At 43.2% G+C, this 22,317-nt stretch overlaps 1 protein-coding gene across 1 annotated transcript in view; it reads left to right on the top strand.

Annotated features, from left to right (window-relative positions):
- The first annotated feature begins 10,514 nt into the window (after positions 1-10,514).
- The window catches only part of LOC129011784 (guanylate cyclase soluble subunit beta-2), a 58,445-nt gene continuing 46,642 nt past the window's right edge, over positions 10,515-22,317 (top strand). The window contains exon 1 of the mRNA XM_054446970.2: positions 10,515-10,582. The gene's annotated coding sequence lies outside the window, so the exon portion shown is untranslated. The remainder of the gene's footprint in view (positions 10,583-22,317) is intronic.

Genomic DNA, 22,317 nt, shown 5'->3' with positions numbered 1-22,317 from the left:
GCACACGTATGTTTACTGCGGCACTATTCACAATAGCAAAGACTTGTAACCAACCCAAATATCCATCAATAATAGACTGGATAAAGAAAATGTGGCACATATACACCATGGAATACTATGCAGTCATAAAAAATGATGAGTTCATGTCCTTTGCAGGGACATGGATGAAGGTGGAAACCATCATTCTTAGCAAAATATCACAAGGACAGAAAACCAAACACTGCATGTTCTCACTCATAAGTGGGAGTTGAACAATGAGAACACATGGACACAGGGAGGGGCCCGTTGGGCGGGGGGAAGCTTGGGGAGGGATAGTGTTATGAGAAATTCCTAATGTAAATGGCGAGCTGATGGGTGTGGCCAACCACCATGACACATGTATACCTATGTAACAAACTTACACATTGTGCACATGTACCCTAGAACTTAAAGTACAATTAAAAAAAAGTCAAGGGCCATGGGCCATGGAGAGAGACTCAGGCCAAGGGAATTCCATGGCAAGGCATCTGTGCTGGAGGGAGTATTGCTCATGCAAGGTGGCTCCAAGATGTCCCTGATTAATCTGTAGTGCATTACTGAGCACCCGTATTTGCCAAGCACTCTTCTAGGCCCTGAAGGCAGAATAGGACCAGATCCCTTCCTTCAGAGCTTTTAAATTTGGGGGCAGAGGTGTGTAGGCAATAAGTAGTCATCTATGACATGCATATATATTTAGGTAGAATAAAGGGCCGGGGGTGAAATGCTGTGAAGTCTGGTGGAGAAAGGCACAGAGCGTAGAGAGGCGGAAGGTGGGGTGTTCAGTCAGTGGAGGCCTCTCAGAGGTGGTGAGAGAACATTAACGGAATGAAATGGGGGATTAATGGAGACCAGAAGGAGAACTGCCCAGGCAAAGGACCAGGAGGAGACCAGGAGAACTGCCCAGGCAAAGGAAGGCTCCACGTGAAACAGCATCAAGGGATCTTGAGGAGAAGAAAGGAAGGTGCCCAGGAGTGCTCGAGGGTTCTGAGCAAGGGAATAACAAAATCTGATCATGTTTTTAAAAGATGATTCTGGCTGTTGGGTGAGGTTTTGACTGGGGATGGGGGTGGGGTGGGGACAGCTATTGAGCAGCTCTTTGGGGTCCTGAGGGAGTAGCTTGATCAGGGTGGGGATAGGGAAGTAACCAAAGATGATTGGATTTAGGATCAACTCTGAAGGAGAACCTTCCTGTATTTAGGTTTGCTGTGAATTCGATATGGAGACATGGGGTCGTGATAGAGGTTCCCTTTATTGAGTTGAGTGAGGGATGGGCTGATGGGCAGGGGTATTTGGTGGTGAGGGAAATCAAGAGATCTATTTTAGGTATGTTTACTTAGAGCTTTCTATAGACCTCCAAGTAGAGATGTCAAATGGGAAATTAGGTATCTTTGTGTAGAGCTCAGGGGAGTGGCTTGGTTTAGGGTGTAATCCCGGGGCCATCCTCGCAGAGATGGAATTTGAAGCCACAGGGAGGTGAGGTCACCTAGGTGCTGAGTGGAGATGTAAGAGGGAGGAAGCTGACACCTGAGGCCTGGAGTACCCCAGCATGCAGAAGCTAAGCAGAGGAGGAGCAAGCAAGGTTCGAAGAAGAGTGGGCCAACGAGGAGGAAGTGCTCCAAGGGTGCGGACTGAGTCCAGAGGGCGAGAGGAGAAGCAGCATGGGAGACCGGCAGGGTTGGTGGAGCAGGCTTCACAGCCAGGTGAGAAAAGCAGTCTCAATTTTGACTCATAATCGGACTGTCCACAGCCCAGAGAGCTCATGACACCAAGCTCTGCACTCCTTCTGACTGTTTGTAAAACTTAAGCCCTGCTGAGAGACAGTTGCCTGTAGCAGAAGCCCACGGGCAGCTGAAGTGTCATTCATGACTTAGGTGCTCCTTTCACTGAGTGATCTCTGGCCTGCACCGGCTGGGAGTGCGGATGGACTCTGGGTCCCGAGCACCCCCTCATGCAAAGAACAAACTACCCAGCCTCACCCCGTCTCACACAGTCTCATCCAAGCTGCCGGCCTGAGGCCCTGGCTGTGTAAAAGTGGGCAGATGATTTAGGCCCTCTATGCCTTATTTTTCTCAAATGGGAATTGGGCATAATAATAACATTTCTTAACATATAGTGTCATGGTGAAGGTTAAATGAATTTACACCTGTTAAAGTGCTTGGTAGATAGTAACTGTTAACTATTGTCATAATGAAAGAATGTTGATTAGCTATCACTTAGGATATTCAAAAATTGTGCCACACACTGAAAATAGCTGTAGAAGAGAAATTCTCAAAATATTTCAATTGAAGGAAGTATAGTCTCCTGAGAAAGCTGTTTTGAAGAAGACAGCACTGCACCAACTTGTGGTTAAGACTGGGCTCTGTAGGCAGGAGGTCTGGCTTGAATCTTGGTTCCTCCACCCACCGGCTGGATGGCCTCGAATGTGCTACTCACCTGCTCCCAGCCCCAGCTTCCTAACTGTAAAATGAACAAAGCTCAAGTGCCTACTTCATGGGACCCTCATGAGCACCTGATAGCATAATGCACGTAAAGCCCTTGGTCCGGTGGCTGGCAGAGTAAGCACAATAAATATTCAATTCATATTATTATTATTATGATTAGGGCTCTCAAAATACATAAATCTGCAAGTTACATTCAGTTGGTTACAATGTAACAATCCTTTTTTGTCATGCCTCCTTATATATATGGTCCCCAGATCACTTGGTTTATTTGCAACTTTTCCTTTATCAAATGGAAGTATAGATTAGGTTAGATTTGAAGATTGTTGACTTTGGTCTTGAGGAGCCCTTACCTCGAGTGCCAGTGTTGCGAGATCTCACCTCCATTCTTGCCTGGGTTCTGTACATAATGTACAAAGTCAGATGTACATTCACTTTGCAGTTCTGGGACCACTGCACCTGGAGAAGGTTGTAGCCTCATTTTACACTGAGGGGCACTATCACTTGGAGAAGACAGAGGACTTTTTCATGATTACTCCAGACCTCAAGTGCCAGTTCCAGGGTGAAGACTCAGACTTGAGCCCAGTCCTCTGAGCCATGATCCTCCACCTGGTCAGGATTTGTGGGTCTTCAGAGCCACACACCTCCTGCCTCGCTTCCTGCGGGAATGACTTACCCAGCGTCCTGTTGGCATGTGGGACTTTGGCCACACGGTGGCGCTTTACGCTCAGCAATCCCGCTGGTCCTCTTAATGCATCACTGAAGATTTGAAAATCAAACTGAAAAGGAAAGAGCCCTGCCCTCTAGTTCTTAGAATACACAGATATCATTGTCAATGAGTATGGGGCTGTTAGCAATGGAGGAGGTGAACTGGGTTCACTAGCTGGTTACCACCCTGTAGGAAATGCCTCAATTCTTGCTGGTTTCATCCATCCTAAGAGGAAATCAAAGGACCTCTTGTTTGAAATCAAAGGATTCAGAATTCCACATTCAGAGCCATTTTCAGGTGTTTTTCACAACGCTGTACTCAACCACATGTGTGAATCAAATCTCACTTTCCAGTGTGGCAGATGAAATAAAATGGGCCCACATAAGCCAGAGTTTTGACGTTCCTGGAAAAATAGATTTTTTTTCTGAAGATATTGTCTGACTCCAAGACAGGCCTAAACCTCTTCCAGAAAAAAGAGAGGGGTTAACAGCCGCTAGTTTTATTCTTCTCTTGAAGGTGATATAGGACATAGGCCTGGTCGTGAATACCAGCTCTGACACTAACTAGTTTTGGAGCCTCAAGGAAGCTACTTCATGTCTCTTCACCTCAATGCTCCCATCAGTCAAGGCTATTCATGATAATAGGACCTACACTATAGGATTGTGGTAAGGCTGAATTAATATTAAGTAGAACCAAATGCAAGTGGTTCAGTTTGTTCAATTCTAAAGTCTTTGACCTGTAAAAAATGGCAATTTCATGTAGCTCATTCTAAAACATGGAAAGTGCTTTGTGCCAGGCATATTGTGAGGCTTGGTAAAAGTGAGTGATTATTATCACAGCTGGCATGAAAAGAGTACAAGCACTTACTATGAACATTTAGGAAAACAAACCGCCCTGTCTTCTGGATATTTTTTTCTTGAAGATTCTTACTGATAGCTGACTCAGTTGTTTCTGCATACTAAAGTTTCTAATATGCAAATACGCCGAAAGAAATCTGGCTCTTTATCATAGCTCCACCTTTAGCCAGGTTATCCCAACCTCAAGACATCTTTCAATGAGATATTAATCCTACCAAGGGAGAAAACTCAAGGCCATCCCAGTACCACCTGCCACACGAGTAAAGCTGAACTCTTTCGTTCTGTGCCTCTGCGGTCCCTAGGTGACGGAGACCTCCCTCTGCAGAGCCTGCCTCTCAGAGAGCAGTCTATGCCTTGGACTGATGTGGAAATTGATCCTCTCAGTCCCTCTGAAGCACACACATCAAAGTTGACCTGTTCTATGTCCTTTTCCTTCTTAGGTGAATACTAGCTAATCTGTTTAGCCAAAGGAATATATTTTTATTCTGTCAGAAGTTTCCCAAGTTGTAGCTAAAAGGAATGAGAATTTCAGAGACCTGGCAGGCCTAGGGGTTGGGGGGTGGGGGGTGTATTTTTTAACAGACGGGCCTCTGGGAGCCCAGCTTCAGCCACACCCTGTCTTGTGTCCGGGGACACCTTCCTCTGCTAATGTAGGCCCTGGAAAGAAAGCCCGCAGCGGCTCAGAAGCCCGGAAGTCTGAGGTAGACTAGGGGCAACAAATCAACCACAGGAAAAGCTTCCTACCAGGAATGAGGCAGCTGCGTTCCCAGAAATGCACAAACAAACACCAAAAACCAGATCAGATTTCTACCTTCTTCTCAGACACTCTTACCTTGCATTCTCTCTCTAGTTTCTTTCCTTAAATGATAGAGGTTTACTCCAGCGACCTCCCAATGGTATCCCGCCCTCCCTGCAAGTCCATGAAAAATAAAAGATCTGTGTTTCTCATCGCACATCATACATAGACCACGGGAGATGAGATGTGGCTTATTGGATCTCATCACGTATTGCAGGACACGCATCAAGCGAGACTGTGTTTACATACATGTTACTAATTTGGGGAATGATGTTTGAACTCTTCAATGCACCAAAAGTGAGTTAACAAGTTAAGCCAGGCACAGCAGAGAACAGACTGTATTCACGTGAAGTTCAAGGGCAAGCAAAACTAGTCTGTGGATATGATAGTAATCGGAATAGGGGCAGCTGGGGGTGGTAGGGCTGATTGAGAAGGGGTACGGGGGAACTTTCTATGACCACAGAGATGTTCTATATCTTTATTAGGGTGTGAGCTACACAATAGTATACATTTGTCAAAGGTCATGAAACTGCTCACTTAATATAGAAAAAGGTAACAGCGAAAAATATCCCTCAAAACAACAGTCACAGTATCGGCAGGGAGGTCCATTATGTCATGGAGGAGAGAAGGGGAATTTCCATATAGTGAAATTTCCTCCCTGGCTGTGTATGCAATTGAAAAACATATAAAGCGTCAGCCAATTTTCCAGACAGTTTCAAAATCTAGGGACTTTTTTTTTTTTTTTTTTTTTTTTTTTTGGTACAAGCACTGTCTATGTCTTTTCAAATGTTTACAGAGTATTTACAAAAAGTAGTCCGTTGGGTGGCAGTTGTAATTAGGGAAACTGGCAGTGAAAATTAACACATACCATAAAAGAGGGATAATTACTCCACTGTCATATACAATATTATTATCAAATGGTATTCACCCAGGAATCCAATTGGTTCATTCCCACTCAGCCTCGTTGTTACAGGAAAGACCCTCCCTTCCTTGTTACCCTGGTTATGAAGCTGCCACGTTCCATGGATGATATGCCATATGGTACTTAACATCAGAATCAAAATGAGCTTGTGCTTTTTGTGTGAGATGTTGAAATTTATTAGAAAATCAGAAAGCCTAATTTCCACCAAGTTCCTGAGAACTGCCATCTGCCACATGAAAAAGAAAATGGAGATTTTTTTTTTTTTAAACCATTTACTTATTGTGAAATGTGAGGGTGCTGGTGTATGTGTTTGAAAAAGCGGGTTGGGGGGCGGGGAGGGGGTTTGTGAGAGAGCGCCAGAGCAAGCCCACTTGGCAGGGCAGAAAGAAAGAGTGTCAGCTGAATGGAGGCAAGGGCTTGCGAAGCGTAATTATGGAAATCATCTATTCCTGAGCGTTTTTTTTTTTCTCCTCCTGACCACATGTTCCTTCCACAGAGGAGCAGCACATGGAGTCCAGCTTTTGAGAATAAGTAAAGTCCCCACTTCAGAAAGAAGAGGGGGCTGAAACCAGTCTCTCCGGGTGTCAAGTCCTTCTATGGAGGAGCTGGCATGAGTTAAGCCGGGAGAGTAAAGGCGAGGGAGCCAGAAAGGCTGAGTGGAAGGAGGAGCAGGAAGTCTTTCTAAGGAGAGTGACAGAAAGAAGGCAGGCAGGATACAAGAGGGATGCCAACAGGGGAGAGTGAAGGAGTGCCTACTGAGAAGGGAAGACTCTTTCAGCAAAAAGATTCCCATGCCAAGGGAAAGATGCTGAAGTCTTCCAGGAGGGCGTGCAATGCCTGGCCATTCGTTTCAGTGGACGGCCCCAGTCTGTGGCGTTGTGATTCCCGATAGACTGTCTTAACCATGAGTCAGATCCATCTAGTGCCCAACACCTCCACACTGCCTGGAGGGCTTACCCCAGTCTTTGATTTTACTAAATGTATTTATTTGTTCTCTGTTTTTACACTAAAGCTAGCATGTGTGTTGGAACAGCTACAGGCAACATTTGTTGGACCTGGTTAGTGGCTGGATTTCTCACCTCTGACCACAAGTAACACTCAGGAAATAGACCTCTGGCAAACAGCCCACCAGAGCCTGAAACAGAACAGTGATGAGGATGGAGGATAAGGCTCAAGGCACTAGGGGACTTCCCATTATGACACTGTAGGGCCAAGTGTTGGTCAAGGCAGGCCATTCTTGGATGTCATCCAACATGGTTTAATTAAAGATAGACTAAAAAGATCACTCAATAGACAGCCTCATCTACAAGGCAGTCTTCCTACAGGAGCTTAGGGGTGTATGCTTCTCTGTGCTGGCAGAAAGGCGTTCTGTGCCGTTGGCACCTCGGGGAGAAGCTTCAGGTTTCAGGCTGAATTCCTGAGAGCTTAGCATCCGGGGTGTGCACGATTTGGGGTGCCAGGCAGCAGGTCCCACTCGCTCACCAGAGGGGGCAGCCTTACACTTTATCCCCCAGGTGACTGAGGACCCAACAGTGTGCTCCTTGCTTGGAGGCTAATGATGAGCTCCTAATTTCCCTGTGGACTTGGCTTCTACAAGACAGGCTTCTGGAGACGCTGTGGATTCTCTCCTGAGCGACTAGGGGCTGGCAGGAAGGGCAGGCGCTTGGTGCTGCATCTCAATCCCTGCAGCCCCAGGAGCAGCGGCAGCAGGAACATGGTGAGCAGCTCTCAGCACCCTTGGCCCTGACTTTCCCTCCACTTCTGTTTGTTGAGCACCTATTGTTCAAAATGCCTGTTATCTAAGAGGCTACAGTTTCCTGAGCGCTTACTATGTGCCAAGTACCTCACACGTATTACCTCATTTAATCCTTACTAAAATCCTATGAGGAAGGGACCATTCTCACCCCCATTTTCCAGATGAGACAACTGAGGGCGAGTAAGATCTGGCCTGAGTCAAACAGCAAATAAGACTTGGGGTCAGCAATGAGCCCTCATGGTCTGACTCCAGAACCGTTACTCTATAACCCCAACAACCATCCTCCAACAGAGCAAACGGTATTATTTCCACTTTAGCTCATGAGCAGACTGGGCTTAGAGAGGTTAGGCAATTTACCCAAAGCTGCACAGCTACAAGTCACAAAACAGAAACCCTTCTGGCTCCAGAGCCCAAACCCTTTCTCCTAAGCTGTACTCCCTCTCTGGGCTTACTGAGGCTGCATTTTATTTTGAAGCCACATTCCCCAGCCGATGCCTGGCAGGCACAGTGAGTAGGATTGGATATGGAATGTGAAAACATCTTTACAGGAGAAAGATTTGGCTAAACCTTAACATTTTCAGACATTTTAATTGCTTCTTTGGAACACAGATTGTTTTTGGGGTGCTGCAGCCATGGCCCAAGTAGCCTCTGAAAGATTTGGGTGTCGCCAGCCAATGAGAGTCCCTGCCTGCTTGCTGATCCCACTGGTTGAGCAGCACTAGTTCCAGATGGTTAGAGAACTTTGGTGCTGGCTTGCCATTCTTACTTATTTCAATGAGGCCCTTAAATGTGTAGGGAGTGTGTCCTACTGAGTATCCCCCTCCACCTGGGTGTGGGCAGCAAACACCAAAGTCCCCGCATATGCTGGACACATCCTGTGGGATCTATTGCCTCTTTTGCTCTCTGCAGGGGCAGAGAAAGTCACCTGATTTCAGTGGACAGGAAAGGGACATGTTTATAATCAGTAGAGGGTGAGGGGGCCACTCTGATCTATAAGCTCAAGATCTCTAAATGATTAACTCTGGTACCAGCTTGGGGAACTGCTGAACACCAAAGACAAATGCTGGACCACATGACTCAGTGGCCCTAAATTCATCAAACAGAGGCACACTATCGGGGTGGTCATGACCCAGAAGTAGATGATGTGGTTATCAACCAGCAGCAGACTTCAAATTCCCCAATGCCTCAGTTTCCCTTGTTACACACTAGAAGTTTGTCTCTAGTGCTCGGGCAGTGGGCATGATGTTTTATTTGATTGGGCATACTTTTGCAAAGATTGCTAAGTTGAACAATTGCTATCTTTGTTTACATTGGATTGATGTTGAATAACTGGGGTTATTTAAAGATTTTCATAAGACTTGAGGCTTCAATTCAGTACTTCCTTACTCGATAAGTATTTGTTAAATACCTCCTATGTAGCAGACACTGTCTTGGCACTTTAGTCAAAATATAGATAAATGACACTTACTTCCTGACCCTGAGGAGCTTGCAATTTAACAAAGGACGGGAAAAATATATATACATACATACACACGTATGCATTTATATGTATACATAGCCACATATAAACATACATAATATATATAAGTATATAAAAATACATGCACACCCATACATATATGCCTGTGTGTATATATATATGTTTGTATTGACAGATACAAAATCTGAGCGTGTGTATGTGATAGTTTAACACACCAGCTCTGTGGTGTTGAGGACACAGAGGCATCCAGCAGTGAGCCTGACAGGGAATGATGGCTAGGTCTGGCAGAGGGAGAGGGAATGGTTCTGCAGACCAGGCAGTATCCCAGTAGCATCAGAGCCTGGCCTTGCCCTGGGCTGACTGGGTGAGAAAGGAGGAAACTCTATCCATTGAAGAAGTAACATCTCTGTTTGGGGAAGGGTGGCAGGCATTTCGGATGAGCCTAAGGCAGCAGGAGTAGGTGATAAAATGAAACAAATTAAGACAGTTCTAGAGAGTGCTCTAAATGCCAGGCTAGGGTGTGGGCACATTTTGGGGACCGTAGAGCTGGGACAAGATAGAGTGAGGAGTAAGGATGACATTGGTGGTGGGGAACTGGAAATATAGCCCAGTAGGACAAATAGTTCCATTTCTGGAAAATAACTACCAGAGTTTAGACACTCTCCTTCCTGTTGGCACTGGGCTCTTTCACTTTAAGAAATTCCTATATATATAAAAATCCAAAGTTATAAAATAAATCTGGAGCCTGATATTTGTGTGACAAAAGAATTCTTCCCTTCAGGAAGAAATATTTTGAAAGCTGAGCTCACACAGTGCTTTCAAACATAACTCAATCACCCCGCTTGTGTTAGGAGCCCCGAGTTGCGGAAGGCAGGTGGCCTGCCTAGGGCACACTATCCCTCACTAAGCAGAAGTGTTTATGGGTCCTCCTTTTTTTTTTTTCTGATGGAGGAAGAAGAAAGAGCACAGATTAATGAGCAAACCCAGAAGACAGTTCTTTCTGTTAACCTGGTGCTGTCTTTCTTATTGGAGTTTCCTCCTCTGTTTTCCTGCACTTGTTACGTTCTCCACACACACACCCAGATATAGATTCATTTTTATAAAGAAAAAAAAATCGTCCTGTCACTGCCTTTTTGGAATTGACATGAAGTGTGTGCCCTTCCTTTCTGCCAGGTCTAAACACCCCCATGCCACTGGTGTGTTTTTGAATTCTTTGTTCTAACAAACCAGTTCCTTATTTCGGAGAGGATTATAATTGACAGCAAATACTTTAACTTTCTCTAATTACAATTTGATTTCAAATGTAGTTCATATGTTTTCTCTATGGAAATAACCCAAGCAGTGGGGTGCCAGGTTTTCCCTAAGTTGGGAATGAGCAGAGCTATTAAATTAAATCACAAGAAACAAGGAAAAGGTATAATTAGTTTCTCCAAGAGGATGCCATTGCACATTTCCTGAAAGACATGAAGATGTGTATGACTGGGGATTTCATGCCTCATTATATATATTTTTCTTCTGGTTTTGTATTCTAGTATGGATTTATCAACACCTGTCTGCAATCTCTTGTGATAGAGAAATTTGGCGAAGAAACATGGGAAAAATTGAAGTAAATATATGAAAGGGAAGATGAAGTATCTCTGGAGCAACTGGTAAGCCTCCAGTGTTTTCAAGGTTACAGCTTTTTACTGACCTTTTGATTAAGCCAGTTAGTTGAATGAACCCATCATAAAAGATACAGCTGGTTCTCAAAGAGATTAATTTACTAGGGAGATCAATTCCAGTACCGTAAACATATGAATTAGATACAGAAAACACCTGGTACACCTCATCTGTCTTCGATGAAGGTATCAGTCTTAATTACTAAAATTAGCCTTAAAACGGGATCTCGCTGTAAATAATACTGACGTTATTTTAACTTCTATCTCATGAATGAATTCTCATTTTTCTAATCACAGAAGAGGGAGAAACTGCATTATTTCCATTGCACATCAATGGAGCTGCCAAACAGAAGAGGGGAGATACCTTTTAAGTTTGACCAGAATCACTTCTTACGTGTTCTTTGGTTAATTCTTAGTTTTTCTCCTCTGCCTCTGTCCAGTAACCCCTTAATGCCATCATTTATATCTCCATATAGTCTCCTGTCTGACTTTTGCAATCTTGTGCATCTGTCTGCTTCCCTAGAGGCTCCCAGACCTAAAGTGTTAGAGGTTGGGGATGAAAGTGCCTCAGAAATCACTTGATCCTAGGAAGGGAGAGGAAAACAAAAATATGGAAAAATGATTGGCTTCCTCAGTTCATCAATGCCATGCAAATTAAAACAATTAGGCACTGCTTTGCCTATTAAATCTCCAAAAAATTTAAATGATAATAACCAGTTCTGGTTAAGATGCAGCAAAATGGGTAATTGCTGATGGCATAGTAAATCAGTGCAGCCCCTTTGGAAAGCAATCTGACAACATGTACCAAAAGCTGTGCAAATGATCACATCCTTTGAAGCAGTAAGTCCATTCTTGAGAATCCATTCTCTTGGAAATGCACACCTTTGTGCACACATATATGCATATATATGCAAAAAGATATAATGTAGCTTTATATTGATAAATAATAAAATAAAAATTGTCTTTAGTAGTTAAAAACAAACCAACAAATAGAATGACAAAAGAAATATGCATTATTATATGATGATTGCAAAGATCATGAAGCAACTTGCAAATTTTTATGACAATACTGTTAAAAAAACAAGAAAAAAACAAAAAAGACACAAGTTACATATCTACTAGGTAAATTACACAAATAAAAAAGGGTTAAGAGAAAGACCAAAATAATAACTGTTAGTGACCGAATTAGATAAAATGCTGGATGATTTTTTTTCCTAACATCTATTTCCCAAATTTTCTTTTTCTATTTCCCAAATTTGCTATATGTTTTTATTGCTTTTGTAATGTAAAAACAACTTAAAATGCTTAATGCAAACTTTCCCTCCTCTTCCTCCTACCCTCATTTTAAAAATAAAATAAATCGAGCTGAGAGCACAGTGACTTCCCACAGCTAGGTCCTGCCCAGACCCATGGCCCTGCACAGGCCTGGTCACTGCAGCCCACTGCTCACACACAGGGCACCATCAACCATCTTATTCTAGGGAAGGCAGCCCAGGGGTAAATCAGCATCTCTGGGGTAAATTGCTTACAGCTCCACAAGTTTAGATGAGAAAAAGGAGCTCTGGCCTCATAGAGGCAAAGAATACTCATTTCCAAATATTTTAAGTAGGAGCACTGAGTAACTATGATCAGAGAAACCTTGGACTTGTGGACCCTTGAGAGATTATTTAGCCCAGAACTTCTCAGTTGACGGGTGAGGAAACTGAGGCCCAGAAAGGTTAAGTGACTTGGCCAAGACTGCACAGCAAGGGGGCAACAGGTCCAGGATGCGCTGTCAGAACCTTAAAGTGCTCCTTTTCAGCCCCCTATGTGGCCGTGGGAAGAGAAGCATCTGAATACTTTTTTATTTTTATTTTTTTTGTAACAGCCATTGTGTTGTAAAGGCTAAACTCAGTAAGAATAGAGGACAGGAAAGAGCAGTCTTCTTATTTTAAGCACTTACTTTGGGCCACGCCTCTTATATAATGGTCTTATGAAAGACCAACAAGAACACTGCAAGACAAGGTACTGCCCTGCTTCACCAAAGAGGAAACAGTCTCAGAGAGGATGTTGCTGAAGACTGCACAGTGCATAAGGGGGCTGGGGTGGGGACACAAATCCAGGTCTGTAACTGCAAAGACTCCTCTTTCTGTTAGGCCATTCTCCCTGGGGAAAGGAAGAGCAACTGGCAACGGGAATTGATTTTCTTTTTTCTTTTTCTGTGAGACGGAGTCTCACTCTGTCACCCAGACTGGAGTGCAGTGGCGTGATCTCGGCTCACTACAACCTCTGCCTCCCGGGTTCAAATGATTGTTCTGCCTCAGCCTCCCGAGCAGCTGGGACTATAGGCACCCGCCACCACACGGGAATTCATTTTCAGGGGCTCTGGGTGAAATAAGAGAGGTATGTCTTTAAACATGTGTTTACTGAGCTCCCATAGTAGGCCTGGTACTGCGGAAAACACTGGAGGATTGAAGAAGCAAATAAGCCATTTGGCCTGGATGGCTTTAGAATATGTAGAAACATTACAGGTATGCCTGGAACACAGGAACTAGGGTGCTGAAGGGCCATGTCAGATGGGAAACTGGGATCGTTTCCTCTGCTACAAACTTGACAGGGGCAGGTCAGCTCCAGCCATGCACACCTGGGCCTTCCAGAGGATCAGCTGCTCCTATGCAGAGGGCAAGCAGTCTTAGGAGGAAGGAGAGATGGCAGGGTCAGCCAAGCTGTTGGGTGGACACTGCAGGGTGGGGTGGAGAACCAACTTGGGAAATAGGATACTCATATTCTCAGAAACAGGGCGTTGTTGCAAGTCCTTAGGAAGCAGTCGTTGGATTCAGCGGGGACTCTGGGGCCACAATGCTGAACTCAAAGCCCAGAAGCAAGGCCTACAGTCTGTATGACCCTGGCATGGCACTTAACCACTCTGCGACCCAGGTATTTCATCTGAAAATAAAAATAATAAAAGTAGCTAACCTCATGGGGTTATTGCAAGTGTTAAATGAGATTGATGATACAAACCAGGCACTTAGAAAAAATGAGTGGCCCAGGACGAGCACTCAACAAATGCAAGCTGCTGTTGCATAATGGCTGGTTCAGTGCTTGGTATTGCCTTATTTTCGAGATGCTCGTCCTCACGTGGGTTGGGGGAGAGGTGGGGGGCAGTGGCGTGCATCCCACAGGGCTGGATTTGCATCTGGGCTCTGCTGCTCAGAGCTGTGTGATCTTGAGCGGGTTGCTTCACCTCTCTGAAGCTCTCTTTCCTCATTGATAAAGGAGGAATAATGTACCTATCTTTTAGGGTTAAGGAGAGAATTGAGTGGTGCAATCTACACAGAAGTACCTAGTAGAAACTCAGTAAGCATCCTTCCTCCTCCTCTGAGATATAGGTGCTACATTAAGATTACATTATACTTGACATTATTAGAACCACTTTGCTGCTGGTCAGATAATGATGCTTTCTATCTTGAAGAAGCAGATGTTCCTCAAAGGCTTTCTCTTTGCCCAGAGGAGACCTTGCCTCCTAAAGTTAGTGTGATTTGCTGAATGGCTTTATCTCCATTCCTCATTTCAGTCTGATCTCCCTGATACCCAGTGTGGGCCACTGTCTAGCCCTGCCTTGAGGAACCCTCATAAATGCTAGGGACCAGGCCGTGAGGGAGAGATGGATTTTTGTTGATTGATTTTTGGCTTATGAATCTTCTACCATGTGATTTCCTGGTTAGGACCTTAGCCTCAGCTCAGCTGCTGCTTAAAAGAACCTGTCCTGCCTAGGAGAAAGGCCAGGGCTCTGGAAATCATTGAAAATAGCCAGAAATAGCCAGAGCACTTAGACATGAGCAGAGGTAAAATGACGTGTTCAGCTCTGCCTAGGACAGGCAGCTGAGATGTGCTGTTTAAGGAGGGACTCTCACCCTCCGGGTATGACTGAACACAGGTAGCATGGCCAGCTGCTGGAACCTTCATTGGTTGAGATATTCAGCATATCTTTCCAAATCAAGGGGGAAAAAATCCCCAGCTTTCCATGTGTAAGTTGATGGAAGAGACTTTTTCCTTTTTGGATCCTTGGTGCAACCTCTCTGAAAGGCTGGAATGTCATCTCTTTCTTCCTTTAGAAGAGCAGTTCTCATAGCATTTCCAAACAAACAGGAATCCACATGACCTCCAGGGGGATAAAGGACATTTGAATGAGGGTACAAGAATGCAAGGGAACCAGAGAAATATGTCTGGGAATAGAGAACCCAGCAGGGCACATCCTGCATTTGTGACATTAGGTTTTATCTCTTTCATCTTGAAGTTTGAATTATCTGCTTAATTGGGTCTCAGGATGTTTGTATACAGAGCACTAGACATCTATACGATTGCATTGGAAATGCATCTTTAAGCCAAAAATAAAGCCAATCTAAGAAGTCCACCAGCTATGAAAATTGCATCATATTAGAATTTACTAAAAAAAAAAGAAAAAAAAAAACTAGTGCAGAAAACTCAGCTTTTAAAGGAGAAATTAAGGCGAGATTATTGGCTGTGCAAAAGGATTTGCTTCAGGCCACATTTAAATAACAAATTCCCTAATGCTTTTAGAGTAGAATTTCAGCTGAGAAAGAAAAAGCCCATCAATTCCTACAGAAATTTCAAGAAGAAATGATTAGGTAAAATGAAGCATGTTTCCAGACCTTATGACATAAATTTTATCTTAACATGAAATAGGAAACAGATGTTTCTCCTTCTTTGCTTGCAGTATTTTCCTCTCTTATAGTCTAGATTTGTAGATGTCTAATTATAAATCACTTTTTTTTTTTTTAAGAGACAGGGTCTCACTCTGTCACTCAGGCTGGAGTACAGTGGTACGATCATAGCTCACTGCAGCTTCAAACCCTTGAGCTTAAGTGATCCTTCCACCTCAGCCACCAGAGTAGCTGGGATTACAGGAATGCACCACCATGTCCAGCTAATTAAAAAAAAAAATTTTTTTTTCGAGACAAAATCTCTCTATGTTGCCCAGTCTGTTTGTGAACTCCTGGCCTCAAGAGATCCTCCTGACTCGGCCTCCCAAAGTGCTGGGATTACAGGTGTGAACCAGCGTGCCTGGCCTAAATTGCTTGTTTATAATCTTCTGGTTAAAACCTTTATTGAAACTTAACAATGAGAAGGAACTAATGGATTAGGAAGAGTAAGGCCTTTGGAATCAGATAAACCTTTACATTTTGCCTGGATCACTTACTTGCTGTTTGACTTGGGCAAATGTATTTATTCAACAAGTACTTAGCTTCTAGCATGTGCTGAACAAAGTTTCAGGCACTGGGAATAGAGGCAAAGGGAATAGGCAAGGGCTCTGTTCCCTGGGAATGTATTCCAATGGGGAGGACAGTAAACAGGCAAATAAACAAATAAAACTCAGGTTGTGCAAAGAGCTAAATTTAGAGTATTTAGTGGTGACTGGGGAGAGAAGATGCCAGTTGCCCTGAGTTGGTTAGAGAAAACCTCTTGGCAAAGGTAATGTTTGAACTGAAAGGAAGGAAGGAGCCAGCCTCGAGACAGAGAAGTTATATGTGTTCCAGAGAAAATGGCAAGTGCAAAGGTCCTGAGGTCAGACTGAGCTCAGTGAAGTTGAGACCCAGAAAAAAATCTAACATGCTTGGAATATTATATGTGAGGAGTCTGATAGGAGATGAAGGTGGAGAGGGTTTTAGGGATCAGAACATATAAATGTGTAGAAGATGAGAAGGAGTTGAACTTTTCTTCTAATGGCAATGGGTTACTGAAGTTTCTGAGCCTTGGTGTGCTCATTTGTGAATGGAGATAATCATGGTGCTCACCTCATCCAGTTGTGAGGATTGAGGCAGCTAACACAGGTGAGGCGGCTAACATCCCCTTGGCACTTTGGTTGCAGAACTTAGTCCAGGATTTTGCTTCCAAGGATCAGCAATCCACTATGTAAGCTAATGTTTAAAGGAGTTACTATAAAGATTCAGAAGACTCTAACAGAGCTCAGTTGCAGGAAGTACAGAGAAATCTCAGAGGAAACAGAAAGTCAGCAGGCCTGTTTCCAACTCTGCGTCTCCCTTCACGTTTACTCTGTTTTCCTGGTTCTCTCTTCTCTCTGCAAGTCTTTTAATTTCTGTTCCTTTTTTTTTTTTCTGTCACCAAGGCTGGAGTGCAGTGGCGCGTTCATAGGTCAATGCAGCCTCAAATCCTGGGCTCAAGTGATCCTCCTGCCTCAGCCTCCTGAGTAGCTATGATAAGAGGCACATGGCACTGTGCCTGGTTATCTTATTTTTTGGTGAGACAGGCTTTTGCTTTGTTGCCCAGGCTGGTCTCAAACTCCTGACTTTAAGTGATCCTCTTGCCTCAGCCTCTCAAAGTGCTGGAATTACAGGTATATGCCACCATGATTGGACTTAATTTCTGTTTCTTCCAAGCTTTTCTATATGCCCCTTGGATTTAAGAGATCACCACCATCAGACTTTCTCAGTTTCTCAGTGCCTCAATTGCAGATGCCTGAGAAAGAGGGTTTGATGGTCTTTGGTCTGGAGTCCATATGTATCCCATTCAGATGGACTTTGGAGGGTGGGGTCTCTAAGAAGAGGTAATGGGTAGAGCCATCAGGACTGACGTATAATCTCCACTGTATAAATAAATACATGAAAAAGGAATGAATGGTTGGATGATTCATGTGTGTATGAACGGAAGATGAATAAATGAATGAGAGGTGGATGGATGACTACCAAGCCCAACCAACCCATTCAGGAGAGAGGTGGGTGGGATTACATGGCTTCTCTGTATGTCATGGGTTCTTAACCAAAGGTTCATGGATAGGCTTGAGAAGGTCTGAGAACCCTCCAAAGTCATCTATTAAAATGTCGTGTACATGTGACTATATGTATTTTCTGGGGAGAGGGTTCATAGTTTTCATCAGACTCTCTAAGAACTCTACACTCTAAAAAAAATCAAGGATCCCTGATTATGAATCCTTGGGATTTTTGTTCTTGCTAAATAGGAAATGCTGGCCAGGCACAGTGGCTCACGCCTGTAATCCCAGCACTTTGGGATGCTGAGGCGGGCAGATCACGAGGACAGGAGTTCGAGACTGGCCTGGCCAACATAGTGAAACCCCCATCTCTACTGAAAATACAAAAAGATTAGCCGGGTGTGGTGGTGGGCGCCTGTAATGCCAGCTACTTGGGAGGCTGAGGCCGGAGAATCGCTTGAACCTGGAAGGCGGAGGTTGCAGTGAGCCGAGATCGCTCCATTGCACTCCAGCCTGGGCAACAGTGTGAGACTCCATCTCAAAAAAAAAAAAAAAAAGCTGTTAACATTGTGACATCCTGAGAAGCATTCCTTCAAGCCCAGTATATTGCAAAACTAATTGAGCCAGAAAAAGTCAGAATTCATTCATTCCCTTTTCTGCTATCCCTCGTCCATCCAATTGACTCACCAAGTTTCTTACTGCCTCTTCAAGACCAAAAGCCCCTGTCCCTCCATGTTATCTACTTTTCTCATAAATAAAGTCTAGTTAAAAAGTAGCTGAAAGCAGAGAGTTTTTATTTTTAACTTTGATCCAAAAATGTTGCTTGTCTCCCCACTTCTGTCCCTTTCCTGGCCACAAACATTTTTGCTGGTTCATCTAGCTGCCTGAAACCACAGCCCCTCAGAGCCAGAAAGTCCCTTAGAAATCAATCTGGTCGGAGCATCTCACCTGGAGGACTCAGCCTCCAAAAGATCATATGAGAATATCCATGGGAAATTCTAAAAATATAGTGAATATTATAATATTAAATATACAAAGCAGAAGTATTTTTTTCTAACAAAAGCTGTCAAAGGTAAAGCTTGAGAAATACTTTTATTTAGTAGGACAATATGGAAGATAAATTTTTTTCTTTTTTTTCTTTTTTTTTTTTTTTGAGATGGAGTCTCACTCTGTCACCCAGGCTGAAATGAAGTGGCGCCATCTTGGCTCACTGCAACCTCTGCCTCCCGGGGTTCAAGCTATTCTCTTGCCTCAGCCTCCTGAGTCGCTGGGATTACAGGCATACGCCACCACACCTGGCTAATTCTCTTATTTTTAGTAGAGACAAGGTTTCACCACGTTGGCCAGGCTGGTCTCAAACCCCTGACCTCAAGTGATCTGCTCACCTTGGCCTCCCAAAGTGCCGGGATTACTGGCGTGAGCCACTGCGCAGGGCCTGGAAGATAAACTTAGTAGGAGTAGAAACAGATATCATGAGGCCTGAAGCTTATATAATTTGGGAAGCCTCCTTTAAAAAGAATATAATTACCAGTAAAAATTTAGCTACAAAAATAAGTACTTTTTTTAGAATTAAGGAAGAAAACTTTAAAGCTGAAGGATAACATAAACATCAAAAGCTGGAAACATGTTTTATTATTAGTATCATAAATTAACTAACCCTCTTTTATAATACTTTCCTGCATCTTTGGCTGTATTTTGCTTTTTCTGTTCATCGGACAATGATTTTATAATGTCATTTTCTATAAAGAGGATGGAATGAATATTCTAGCATGGCTGGCTGAAAATTGTATTTATTGTATTTTGTTTTCATTGTTAGCTTAGACAAATTTCTTTATGCGCATCCATAACTTTCTCAGCAGTTTCTTGCTGAAGTGTGCTTCTTTCCTGGTGGCAAGTCCTGGGAAAACTCCAGCCTTTGATCTCCCTCGACCTGTTCCACCCCTCTCCCCTACTTTTAGGCAAGTCCTCTTGGACCAGGAGGTCCCCACTGGGAATGTACAGCCTCTCTTTCAGATGCCTTTTTGGGGGTCAGAGTAGAGTCTGGATGTGCATTGAGTCTACCAGAAGCAAGTGGTCCTGAGGACTGGGTGGTCTGCTGCCCCACCCACAGGCATCCAGGACCACTACCAGGGCATATAAGGTGACCCCTCAGGCTGGGGATGGCTCCAAGCTAGAGGGGGCCAGGTGAGGCTGCTTCCTCCCTGTCCTGGAAGCCTCAGCTTCATTAGCTTCCAAAGCAAACCTGAATCACTCTTGATTTAAATCAGAAGTTCTTAAACACTTTGGTATTCAGAAGCCTTTATACTCTCATAAATTATTGAAGACCCCACAGAGCTTTTGTTTACTCTATAGGTATTTATGGTATTAGAAATTAAAACAAATTTTAAAAAACATTTTAAAATTCATCTAAAATAATTGTATGTTATATATAATATAATTATGCTATAATACATAATATTACATGTTACTGTAACATATTTTTATGATAAATAACTATATTATTCAAATAAATTAATGACAAGATGGCATTACTTTACAGTTCTGGAAATCTCTTTTAATATCTGACTTAATGGAAGTAATGGAAGTGGGATTCCATCTTCAACAATGTATGTATTCTGTGATATGATTTTGGTCGAAATTTATGAAGGAAATATGGAAGGAAGAAGAATTTAATACTCTTCTCAGATAATTGTGGCTATTCTTTTAAACCTCACAAAAGCTTGACAAGTGGTATTTCCTCAAAGGTCAGTTATAATGTTGAATCTATAACTGTACTGATGACCTTCTTCATACTCTGTTACATTAAAATCTCTTGATCTGTGTTATACTTTGATAGAAATTTTTTAGCATCATTTTGTACTAGCTTGCATGAGTTATTTGGAAACTATTAGCTCACTGACTTGTGCTAATCTTACAAATGTTGACATGTTTCACTATACAATATCAAAATTGCATTTGTCAATATCATCATCATCTTAGCCTCCAAGGATTGGGATGCTAATAAGCTTACAGTATAAGATGTAATTTTTTTCCCCAAACTTGAGTTTTGTCATTGGCAACACATTCTGCCAGTTATTTTCCTTGAAGTGACAGGCTAACTTTGTTCTTTTCTTAAGAAAATGTGTGCCAAATATCCAAGTCTGAGTAACCACAGTTCGTCTGTCAGTGGTTTTTTAAGTGGAAATGATGTTCCATTAAAAAAAGTGGCTAATTCAGCTCATAACTCAATCGTGTAAGTACTTTTCCTGGAAGTGACCATTCACACTCCTGCATATAGGAGAAGTACTTTATTTGAGTGCATACTTCCCATTCTGTTACACAAAATATTCAAAAGATGTATACTCAGGGTCAAGATTTCATAACGTTGGTAATTTTTACTACCTCAAAATGAACAGCCTAAAGTGAAACTGGCATTTTTTTTTTTACTGCACATATGTGACAGTGAGGAATGTGATGACTATAAATAATATACTGAAGATTTAAAAAAAGAATATAATAAAGAATATAATAGTTTTGTGCCACTGTCTTGATTCATGCTATAAGGCACCAAATTTTACTCACCAATGCTTATGTGCCATTAGTGCAAATACCAATCAGTACAAAAGGCAAATAATGTCTTAATTTGGTTTTGAAAATAGTTTGGCCTCATGGATTCCTAAAAACACCTTAGGTGTTCACAGGGGTTCCATGGGTCATACTTTGAGAACTGCTGGCTTAAATGCCTTAAGCATCCTTCTAAGTGAATCAGACGTCAAGCAAGGAGACATCATTGGTAGCTGAGGGAGAGAAGGGGAGGACCAGACATAGTCTTCATGACAACAATGACCTAATTGAATACTATCATTGTAAAAATGAAGAAATGGAGGCACAGTGAGATTTGCTCCAAGTCATCCAGCTAGATGGTGGTAGAACCAGGGTTAACTCCTAGGTCTCCTCCTGACACACAGAGTCTGTGAGACTCTGTCAAGTTAGGTCTCTCACCTAAATTGTCTTACAATTATTTATTGAGTACTTGTTGTGTGCCAGGTACAGGGCTAGGTATTGCAGATAGTAAATCAAATGACATTGTCACGATCCTTCAACTTGGTAGTCTAGGAAGCACGCAGATGGGCAAATCAATTCCACTCGCAGTTAGCACGAAGACAGGTGATACAGAGAGCATGGGGGGCCCAGAGCAGGGACACCCAGATCTGCAAGTGGCTGAGAATGTCCAGAATCGGGAATCTGACACTGAGTTGGGAAGGAAGAATCAAGTTAGCCAGATCAGGGAAAGTGAGAACTTTTCTAGTGGAGCAGAGCCTGTGGGAAGGCAGGGAAGAGAGGAGCTTGAGTAGCTGGAGGAATGGATGTATGGGAGAAATGGCTGGAGGTGAGGAGTAGGTGCAGAGGCTGGGTTGTGGAGGCTGGGTATGTCCACCTAAGAAGTCTGGATTTTATTAAGAAAGTTGTGGGGAGCCAGACAGGCTAGCTGGAGGACAGGCTAGAAAGACAGTCTGGTGCTTTTTCTAAATTCCAGATGGTCGTGACACCAGGACAAATCTTTTGCCTCTCTGGGCCTCTCTTTCCCCAAGTACACCTTGAGTCACACAGTGACAGGCAAGTTTGTTATATGAATTCCCCACCTACCATTAAGAGAGCTGTTGAAAAAATGAGTTCCTATGGCTTAAATTGATCCCATTCTCTTGGCCTGAATCTTCCTACAAAGTGCTGTTCATTTTTCCTGTGGGCTTTATAGCTCACCCTGGACTCTGAAAAACCATTACATCAGTTTAGTAAGGTTGAACCACGTAAAATGTATCATTTGTAACCTGTTGCCTTGCCAGACTGAATGCTAGAAAGTGTTTCTGTGCAGTGGTTTTCAAACCTGGACAGTCGTCTGAGGCAAGTGGTTAAAAAAATATGGATTTTCAGGCACCACCTCCTGGGGCTCAGGAATCTGTGTATTTATTTTGCTCT

The sequence above is a fragment of the Pongo pygmaeus genome, chromosome 14, assembly GCF_028885625.2.
Source record: "Pongo pygmaeus isolate AG05252 chromosome 14, NHGRI_mPonPyg2-v2.0_pri, whole genome shotgun sequence".
Lineage (NCBI taxonomy): Eukaryota > Metazoa > Chordata > Mammalia > Primates > Hominidae > Pongo > Pongo pygmaeus.
Note: the sequence above shows the minus strand (reverse complement) of the source record. Positions and strands in the feature narration are given on the sequence as shown.